The sequence below is a fragment of the Haliaeetus albicilla genome, chromosome 2, assembly GCF_947461875.1.
Source record: "Haliaeetus albicilla chromosome 2, bHalAlb1.1, whole genome shotgun sequence".
Lineage (NCBI taxonomy): Eukaryota > Metazoa > Chordata > Aves > Accipitriformes > Accipitridae > Haliaeetus > Haliaeetus albicilla.
Genome location: NC_091484.1, coordinates 3,714,037 through 3,725,417, shown reverse-complemented (window position 1 = coordinate 3,725,417; position 11,381 = coordinate 3,714,037).

The window sequence follows — 11,381 nt, the reverse complement described above, 5'->3', positions numbered from 1 at the left end:
AAAATGGTGTGAATCTGTTCTCGGGTAGGGTATTTTTAATTCTGATTTTCTCTAGCTCCACTTGTTCCACAGTTATGCTGTGGAATTCTCTAGGTGATGAGAGATATCTTCCACTTATGTGTCTGCTCCTGCACGCACACGGTGCTGTGACCATGGTCTGCAGCCAGCGGGAAGCACCATTAGATATAATGACCCAAAGAAACATCGCCTCGTCTCGTGGCTAAGCCCAGGCAGCCTGTGCACGCATGTTTGCTGTGATCCTCTCTGCCAGAGCAGCTCCCCCAGGACCCCGCTCCTTGGCTGCTTTCCTCTCCCCCAAGCTGACGAGCCGGTGACCCCTCGGTGATGTCCACCCACCTAAACTGCTGCCGCCGTACCCATCCTGGGATGCAACGGGGCAAAAACTTGGTACAACCACACCTGGATATGAAAAAAAAAAAAAAAAGATATTCTGGAGGAAAAATGAATTTGGGTCAATCGTTTCAGGCAGCATCTCCTCAAGCTGCACTCGTGGACCTGTTGCCGTCATCCCAACGCCGTGCTCCATCCTTCCCGTGCTCCATCCTTCCCGCGCTCCATCCTTCCCGCGGCTGCGGCTGTCAGGGGCTACAGACGCTGATGAGCGGTAACAAACCCTTTCTGCCGCCTCCGAATCCCACCGTCAGGGCGAGGAGCCGAAATCAAACCGCTCCGACTGAAGTGCAGCCAGCCTAGCTGTGTGAGCCCCTCTGCGTGTTCCTGTGAACCAAACTCTTTTAAATCAAACAGTACTTTGGAGATAATTAGCCTCATTGCATATACACAACGGCTCTCCCATGAATGATGCAGGCTTAATTACTAATGACAGGGCTGGGGGTTTTTTTGTCCTTCTGTTACAACCGCGAGTGACGGTAAATACACACCTTGGTGGGGATTTTCACCCACTGAACGCTGCAGTCCTTTTTCCCCCTTTCTTTTTGTGATCTTTGAGATGGTATTTGAGATACCAGAGGTTTTTTTCCTGTTTTGAAATGGGTATGGGAGGCTGCACGTAGTCAGAGTTTCCTGTGTGTAGGTGATGCGCTCGCTAATACCTACTGTATATTTAAATCCCTTTCCCCCTTGTTTTATGTACAAACTTCAGTTCCTATTAGAAATACTATATTTGTGTTTCTGCACTTTTCAACCTGTTAAAATCACAGGGAAATTTTACAGAGGAGTAATTGCCCAGCGCAGAGAGCAGCCATCGGGAAATGCTGCATCTCACTGCTTAACCAATAACCAGAGCTTTTGTATATTTTCCAACACTTTGTCCTGCAGGGACAGTGTTTATATGTCTCAGGTGAATATTTGGTGTTTAAAAATCCACAAAGCCCTCCCCCTAACCCTTATTCCTGCTATTAGTCACTTTTGGTCCACATGCAGAGAGCCTTGAGCAGGGAAGGTGCTACTGGAGGGCAAACTCCAGTGGTGGGCTTAGTTCAGTTTTTTGGCTCCAGCCCAGCTTTACTAGTATTCAGGCAAGCTTTTCTGGTATTTACAATTTTCCTGGCTGTTTTTCCCTCTCCCACCACCCCAGAGGCTGGATCCTTCCTGCTCTCCCCTGCCCAACAAGCCAGAAAACCCCTGGGGCATCAGCTAATGAGGCATTGGGAGGGATTTGTGCTTTTTGGTACAAGGTGAGTAGAACAGGTCTACTTCTGCTTCTTTAAATTGTTGAATGTTTTCTTCCTTTTCAAGGCAAAAACTATATCCACCCTTTTGGCTTATCTGTTTTTACCGGGGGGCTGAATTGTCTGATCCTTTATATGCAGGACCTGGGTGTGAAGACCCAAATAATTCCAGGATTACAGTCGGCATCCCAACACAGTCCGCGGCACTGAGCCGTGCAGCCTGTCTCACACATCAGGTTGGGAAGAGGGCACGTTTGCTTAAGGTAAAGCGAAAAATACCTAAGGAACTAAACAAACCCTCTGGAAAAACTTCTGCTGAGCAAAGGTGATCTGAACTGACATTGAGAATTGTTTGATTTACAATAACGGGGAGATAATATTTTGCTAAGCCTTCCTGTAATACAATGTGTGTCATTTTAAATTTCCCATTACACTGAGCAATCTAATAAATAAATGCCCCGGCTGCAATAAACATGAATCATTCAGTGCGGTGAACCTCTCAGCAGCCCTGTAACACATATCTTCTTCCTAATGGTCTTTGGAAGTCACCGATTAATTTGACTTTCAGCTGACTGGCTCTGAAGCAGAGGAGCCTACTGCCAGACAAGTGCCTGCAAGATGCTAGGTCAAACTCTGCAGAGATTTAGTGACAAATCAGATTTACAAATTAGGGATATGCTGCTCTGTAAAGGATATGGCTCAAGCCTGGTGATTAGCAAGTACACGGTCAAATAGAATTGGCTACCAGGGTTTTCCAGGTTTTTTTTTTCAATGGTAGAAAACAAAAGCAGTTGTTTTACATGCTGCAGTAATGGAAGCCATCTTCTGAGAACAAAAAGAAGTTCATGTTATTTGTCCCCTAATTTCTGCTGTTAATCTTTCACCGGATTACGTGCACGTGAAGGTATTTTAGCTATCTTCTGCCCTCATGCCAATATTTCTAGAATTTGGGATGGAATTTAATATGAGTAATGCTAGGAGAAACAGGTCAGGGTTTCAGATTAACACCAATAACCATAATGAGAACAGATGCTTATATCCATCTGGAATGTAGATTTAATATGTTAAATTCATAGCTCAGCCCATGAAATGCAATCATCAGATGTTTACTGGTCCCAATTTAATGAACGATTTTGGATTAAACAGGGGCCAAACAACAGGCCACCAATCTATATTAAATCTCTGCAAAATGAAAATTGCAAAGATTTACTTAGGGTCATTACACAAGAAAATTTAATCACAACCTCATCCATAATGTCACATCGTCATCAGACTGATAATTGAAATGCCATGTGAGGGATTATGAATAACCCTCTGTTTATGAAGATAGCTTTCTGATTATCTCGATGTCCTGTGAGTAACATAAAATATGATTTGTATTAATGTACATAGTCCTTGCCTAAAAGAAACACATTGGGGATCTGCATAAAAAGTCTGGGTTTTTTACCTTCGCTAATGCTGACGGGAGATGTTGTTAAGTAACATTATTGCCACAATTTTAAAGCTGCACAGTAAGGTGAAGCCTTGCATACAGACTCATGTTGTGTTTCATGGCATCACAGGGAGACATAGCTTGCAATATCCCTGCAGCGGTGCGGGTGCTATAAAGTATTCAGCACATGATTTTAGTAAGCAAACATTGATTTGTCTAGAATCAATATTAATTTTTCAGACTGTATGTTCTCTAGGGCAAGAAATGTATCTTCCAGTATTTACTAAACACTTAGTACATTTGGGATGTTAATAAGAGCACGCTTTTGATTTTGGCGTATTACAAAATATTAAACTCTTGGATATCTGACAATTATATAATTGTGCATTGCACTGGATTACACAACAGCCTACAAATAGCCAAATTTCTAATAGCATTTGTTTTGAAAGGTCCATCTAAATATTTATAGAGCGTGTGCTGAGGGACTTTCTGTTCCAGCCCTGAAGGTGAATGCTCGGTTGAGATACTCCAGAAACCACACAAATGAGCAACAGGCTCTTCTGGTGAACAAGTGTATAAGCTGCTGACATACCTGTGTCGCTACCACCCTTTGCTTCCAAATTTACACCTGCTTGGTTGTTTAGTTCACACTTACGTGATGCAGCCCGTCAGGAGATGATGTCCTGCTCTGCCACCGACTTCCTTGCTGTCCCTGGGCATGTCACCTCCTCCTTGTGAGATGGCACCACAAAGCCAACGTACCTGGCCACAGGAGGTGACCCCAGACACTGTTAGTGGAACCAGTAAGTGCCCTGCACAGAGAAGAGGGTTTCTCATTCTCTGGCCCTGCAGATGAGATCTCGATTTGAGTAACTAAACTGAGCTTCCCCCGGCCAAGGCCAGGGCGGGAGTGAGGATGAACTGAGCAGCTCATCTCCAAAAATGTGGCCTCCTCCTCCTCCGAGTTGCCTGAGCTCAGTCTGACCATGTCACACACCCTGGGGATTGAGGTCCATTTGGGGCAAGACCAGAAGGCAAACAGGAATGTGTCTTTTCCCCTGTTCGGGGCTGCTTTCTGTACCTCCTCATTGTCAGTGCTGCAAAACCGATCACATCCGATGTGTTTTAACTGCCCTGCATATGAATTAATTAGCCCCTTTGTCAGAGAACAATTAAGCAGCAAGCTCAGGAACAAGAAAAGCCGAGGCAGAATAAAAACCTGAGTCTCCCGACTGTCAGACAGAAGCCAGCGGTCCCTGAGATGGGCATCTCGCATCCCAGCTGGAGAGCGGTGCCTGCGGTGGGGCATCCCGACCATCGGGTCTTTGCGTGGCTGCAGCCCCGAGCAAAAGTTCAGATCAACTCCCCACATCGCGCTTATTTATCCAAATTTCAAACAGCTTTAGCCACATACATGCCCACATGGCGAGAGCTAAAGTTTCCAGTGGTTCTCAGCCCACACTGAGCTTAACAAGCTCTGCAAAACTTTTGCATCTACTTCTTAGCTGTGCTAGCCTGGGAATGATCTTCCCCTCTGTAAATCATTTGTCTCCAAGCAAATCTGCGCTCCTCTTTGACTGCAGCAGGTATCAGGCAACCACAAGTGGAAGGAGCCAGATTTTTCACCAGCAATTAAGTAGGAGGTAGAAAAAAAGCCACACACTTTGCAGGTGAAGGTTACACCTGGAAAAAGGCTGGCACTCAACACTGGGTGTGTAACCCTGAGCTCTGATACATTTACCAGCGTCTACGGCTGAGGATTCACAGAAAAAATGTTGCTGTGCATTCAAAACCTGTATCTGCTATATATGTACATGGAACTGGAGAAAGCAGCGGAGCAGCTTGATGGACCCACAGAGGTACATCGGTGCCACTGCCCGTGGGCACGGTTTATACATCGGTTTGGCTTAGGTCAGAAGGTACCGGACAATGCGATTGAAGTGCAGACAAAATGGATGTTGCAAGTTGTAACTCCAGGGCTTGTCAGAAAATGCAGGCTGAACTTCTTGCCCTGAGATTAATGCCAGGGTGCCAGGTCCTGGAACAGGGATGAGACGGTTACTCTGCCCCGAAAATTGGCTCAAGAGAGAGGGAGCACAGATGGAGCCCTTTCCAGCTGGCTAGTCCGGATCAATGACCGGACCCCAGCTTTCATTATTTACACAAGTAGCACAGATAAAGCTATTAAAAACAAGACATCCGCAGAGAATGGGGAGCCATACGCTGCGCATAATTTACATCAGAGCATGCACCAGCACTAATACATAACCAATGCAATTAAATGCAGATAAATAGGTAAGCCATATCCCTCCATGGACCAAGGTAAGAGAGGATGTTATTTTAGAAGTCCTTGTGATATTTCTGGCTGCCCAACCATTGGAAAACCAAGGACCAACTCCCATGTGGGTGGAATTTTACCCAAGATGCCACATACCCAACTAAATCACAGGAAACAAGGCGCATTAAGTGGCTAATAATGGGGTGGACTCCTTTTGTTAAGTAGACATAAATGATAATGGCCCAGCACTTGAAGCATACAGTGATTTCTGTCTGTTGGTGTTAGCAGAGCACAGAGATGGGGAACTCCATAGGCAATGACGCTGCTATGATAACTTCATTTCAACGTATACTTCTTGAAGGGGATGGCCCAAAGCTACTGTCACGAGATGGGGTGGTCTCCGAAATCACCACAGCACCACTGAAAGGTTCCTTGGGAGGATTACCACAGCCCTTAAAAAGAAACATGTTTTCCACTAAAGCCACAAAATATTCCCCGAGCCTCATTTACATCTGTTTAACCCCTTATTGGCCAATAGCATTTTTAAGAGGAGTAGTATGAAGCAATGGACTGGGTGACCTCCTCTATGCCTAAGGGTTTGTGTTTGTCATGCCACCCAAAATGCTGAAATATGAGCAGAAAATTTCTGCTACTGCAGGTGCATGACCCCGACTCTGTCCTGAGTGGTGTTTGAGGTGGGTATCTGTAGAAGGCAAGTTGGATGTGACTTGAGCGTTCATCTAGGAGCTGTTTGGCCCTTGCTGTCTTCCACATTAGGTGTGATTCCATCAGAGATCACTGACAGATGATGGCATTTCTAGCGGCACCCTGAAATGCCACTTTCCAACTGTCCCCTGCCACCACTATGGAACAAGGTCCCTGCCTTCCCAAGGTGCGCGTGACGAGGGTGACGTGTACCCAACACGCGTGGGCTCTCCACGCCGTCTTCCCATGCTCACGTGCAAGAATCGGCCCGCTGTGCCTGCAAGTGGACAGTTACAGTCACTTTCTCGGGATCTGCATATTTAACAGGCTTAGCCAGCGTTATGTCTCCCAGGCACCTTCTCTCCTATGGGCTGATCCATATAAGCACCTAAGAGCATCGTCCCACTGCCAGGCGATGGTTTGCTTCACTGACAGATGTCCCTGTGCGATATTTAAACTCTGAGGTTCTAATCCCGCAATTACCCATTAGGGAGGTCATTATACATGTACTGACACAGCAAACCTGGGTGGAGACTGACAGCTTTCATTAGTCCCTTCCTCTTTTCCAAACCCAGGATATCTTACTGAGTTTGTCTAGACATAAGGTGCTGGAGTGGATTCAGCTTTGCGGTGATGACAGGACGCTATCTGCTACTTTTTCATTGAACAGTTGGGCTGAGTGTTGCCTTCCTTATTACCGAGGGTAAAAAAATAACGAGTCATTATTAATGGTTGCTGGCATGTGGGCAAAGTTCAAAGGTGTTGAGTGAGGGCCAAGATATGCACATGCCCATGGCTGCATGGATACAGGCATGTTCTCATGTGGGGGTCTCCCTGCAGCTATGAGAAATGTGAATATAAATGCAAATACCGCTATGGGGACAAAGCTCTCCGGTGTGTAACGGGGCTGATATGGCAGAACGCTTTAGTGAATCCCATTCTGTAAAAGTTCTCATCTGAAGGTGACAGCAGCCACAAAATGGAGGTGTTAAAGAGAACTGACGCATCAGATAAACTCCAGCTGTCGCCTCCAGTCAGCGCCTCTTCTCTTTCCCCTGTCTGGCCCTCTTCTCTTGGCTAATATCCCCAATGATTAAGATTGAAAACAATTTTTTCTCCTTTTGCTGTCAGCCTCAAAGGTTGATCTTTGTTCTTCTTCCTTTCGTTCTTTAAACAGTCTTATTTCTCAAAGAAGAGGCAACTGAAACCCAGGAAAAGTCAGTAGTTTGCCGCTTGACCTGTTTTTCTCTAGAAAGCTTGTAAGACACCTTTTGGATGCTTTTCTGTATTCCTCCAGGTAAACACTGGTCCAGACTCTGTGCTCAGTACTTTTCTTTTTCTCTCCCACCCCCTATTTAAAAGAGCAGATCTGAAGCTTTTTTCTTGCTGCAGAAAGACTTCTAACACAGATGAGAGGACACCAGCCCAAAGTCTTTGAGGTCAAACTTGGGTCACATCATCTAGTCTGAAACAGATTATCTTTGCTATATTTTCTGGTTGAAAGTTTGGTGTGGTGGTGCAGGGTGGTCTGCAAACAACTGCGAACTACTACAGTGGCCCCTGGTCCAAAAATTAATTGAACTTAGTAGAGTCTCTCTTTTGAATTGTTTCATAGGGTGATTTTCTCATAGCTTAACCTTAGTCAAGGCATAGATGAGTCTGTTTGCAAAGAAAATCATCAAAGAGTTAAAGGATGCTGCAGAAGCAGAGGCTGCCGGTTCAGGATGCAAATACACTACCCACTAAATCAGGGCTAAAACTAGTGTTTCTCAGAGGGTAATAAAGATTGCTGTGTGGCTCTTCTGCGCTGAGATGAAAAGATTTGCTTGAGGTGCCTCCCAGGTACCCAGTTTTGCACGGCAGATACTAAAAGCATTCCTGGCTCAAGTAACAGTGCCAGTAAGGACCTGTCTCCCTCAGCTCTCCTGGCAGGGTAAGGCAGTCTTCCCTGCCTATACGCAACCCTGTTGCGATTCACTCAAACCTCTAAAATTGATCCCTGTCCCTGTAGAGGCAAAGTATTTAGGACCTTTTGGGACACTTAATTTTGCTTCAATAAGCCCAAATGCATAAAGTGTATGTGCGTATACAAGATCATGGGCTTTAAATGGACAAATGTTCGTTGTCGTGCCAACAAACAGGCCAAACAGGTCTAAATATATCTCCATCAACAGATATATCGAGACACTGATCAGTCCACCACTATACCTCAGGATGTTATTTTGTGCAGACAAATAAAAATCTTTTAAATTAATTTCTACTGTTGTCTCAGGGGTGCTGTGGAAAATTACCCAATGGTGAAGAATGTCACTTACTAAAGTCTTATTCTGTCCAAGTAAAATGGTTGATAAATTAATGTAAATAAGCTACAGCACTTTGCTTTAAGTAGTCCACCATCAGTTAGAAATCTCATAAAGAGACTGAAGCAATGAGAAAACATTTTAGAACTGATCCCTTGATGTTGTTTTTTTCCAATAGTGGCTATTTTGAAAATATACTCTGCTTACTTACATGAACAACACACAGAGAAGAGTTAAAAGTGGCACATTATCTTTCCAATGACATATTTAGCCAGTTATTCAGGCTATAATGAAGCTGTGTAATGAAGTCAATGTCCTTGAAAGTTCTTCATCAATTTTTTTCTCATCTGTCAGCATATCCACTTGCCGACACAATATTAATTAAACACAACATTTCCTGGAGTGTTGAAGTGAAGTCCCATCACTGATAATGAACAGGTTTAGGAGAGTCACATCCCAACAAAATTACTTTTTAAACCAGCCTTATTAAGCAGAAAATTAGACCTAAATCACCCTACAACATCCTCATTAAAAGCCACTGATCCTTGGCTGCTTCTATGTTCTAACATCTTTAATTAGCAAACTGCTAGTCTATCTGCCATGATAAATGCTATTAATCTTACCTTTCATTTGCTTTCTCTTAACCTATCGTTTGCCCACTTCAGGGAGACACATGCTTCCACCAGAATTCATTTTATTGTGTCTAACGTCCTTGTAAGAATGAAAAATGTGGTAGTCACGGGTTAAACGCGATGACTCTCTCCGCCCTCACTCCATCACTGAGTTTCAGGATTTGCAGATATCTTGGATGGCAGACTTGCTGTGTTTGAGGGGAAATTAAGACTATTTTCCAGTAGATACGTATGGAATCCTGTTGTCAAGCCTCGATAGTAAACCACAGTGCAACTGTGGAGTGGTGCCCTCTCTGCTGCCCTACTTAAACCAGGGAAGAGTTATGGATGTCAATTAAAAAACCTTCTGGGTGTCTGTGAAGGCTCCACCCAGGGAAAAGACACGCTTTAAAAACACAATTGCATTTTAGAATTGTAGCTACTAAATCTACCACCTTTGAGCAGCCTTTACAAAGCGTGACAGCTCCACAGCTTCCTTAATATTTGTTCACAGAAGCTCCAGAATGTATCAGGACAAATAACATACTGCATTAAGCCACTTTCACATTACATTCATCAGATGTAAGCACATAATGCAGGGCCATACTATGCATTTCAGAAATGCATTATTATTTGCCGTGTTCTCAGGTGCAAAATGCCATCTTGTACATGCAGTGCTTTTTTCCAGTTTATAACTATGGAATCGGGACTTTTCACTAGGTCCACGCTGGCTGATTTTTGCAGTGTGCCTGTGCATCATCTTCTTACAGCAAATAACAGCACCATCTTCAGCTCACAGCTCTTGGGCAACAGAGAAGTACAAATTTGACCTCACCCACTCAAATATTTTGTGTGATAAATTCTGTTCACGTTATTCAGTAGGTCTTTTCAACGGATCTCTGAAAGGGGCTCTGACCCGGGTTAACATTACATGTCCTGATCGCAGACACTGTCCACAACCTTCAATTTTAGGAGCTTATCTCTGAGGTTTGCCAGCATAATTTACTCCATTTACCCCTATTCATTTATCTCTTTCATTGTTATTATCCCATATTATTTAGTGACCACAATTGCTTCCTACAGATATAAACACTTTCCTTTGGCAGCTTTAATGAAAGCTGCTTTTAATTTCACATTGCCTTGGGTTATGCTTACTGCTGATGGGCTGCTCCTTATTGCGGCCAGGTTATTCTAACTGGTAGGAAACCGCAACCTTTCAAGCTCTCATTTTAAGTCCTAGCACTAGGCTGTAAGGCGGGGGTTTATCTCCCTGTCTTTAGGCGTCTGAAAACCGGGCATCTATTTTAAGCAACCTGTGTACCTTCTGCAGTCAATGTCAAGAGATAAGCATCCCCAGAAGGCGACTTGTCCACCTATTCTACAGTGACATGAATTACCCTTGGGAAACCGTTACCTATTATTCCTCAGTATGGAGACAGCCCAGGCTTAATTAGTTGTCTGACTTTTAGATGTTGAGTTAGGTACAATAATCTGACTCCTAGTGATGTTTTTTCGGTCTGGAGCAGATGAGTCACGGTTCGTATGCGAGAATCGTATTCATGAAGCTGTGCTTTTCTAATGAAGCCCTTCTCTCACCCCCAATATGTTTCCATTATCTCACCATCAGGAAATAATTTTTTCTCCTGCATGCGAAGACACATGACATGCTCATTTACCCGCACACGTGCGAAACCAGATTAACTACTCCATAAATTACTTAAAAGATTTTCCCAGAGAAAATGAAGAGGAAAGACATGTAATTTCCACTTCTCAACTCCTGAATGAATGAAGATACTCTGTCTGCTCTGTCCATGACTATGTAGACAGATACTAGAAATCCAGATCACTGAATTGTGATGATCAAATTTATGTGAACAGAGGGTCACCAGTCTATCCCAAGCTATTCATGTTTTTATCTCAAAATTAATGACCGCAGTGGGGTTTTTCGTATTTGGGTTGAACACCACCATCCCGTGCCTGCAAATTTGGGATATACTGATCCTGAATTTTAACAGCTGGACCAAATGAAACCCCGAACTTGGGGTAAAACCACATCTGAATGGAAACTGAGATCAGAATAAACATTTGGCCTAACTCAAATAGAGTGTTTCAGGCCAGCAGCTAGGATAATGTGGTGAATGAATCATAGGCCAGTGTAGCAAACAGACTGAAAGTCGTTAGAGAGTCATCAGAAGATCTGTGACAAAAAAATAGCTTTTGCCATGATTGGACTGGTTACGGGGCATCCTTGTCTGAGCAGATACCCCTCACATCAGTACCAGGCTGAGCCACTTTCTGCTGCCCAAATCCCAACAAAACCCCAATCCGCTGCCCCTTGGAGGAGCTTTTAGAAGTTTTTAGATTATATTAAAGTGCAAAAGATGACAGTTACGCCAACTGCAG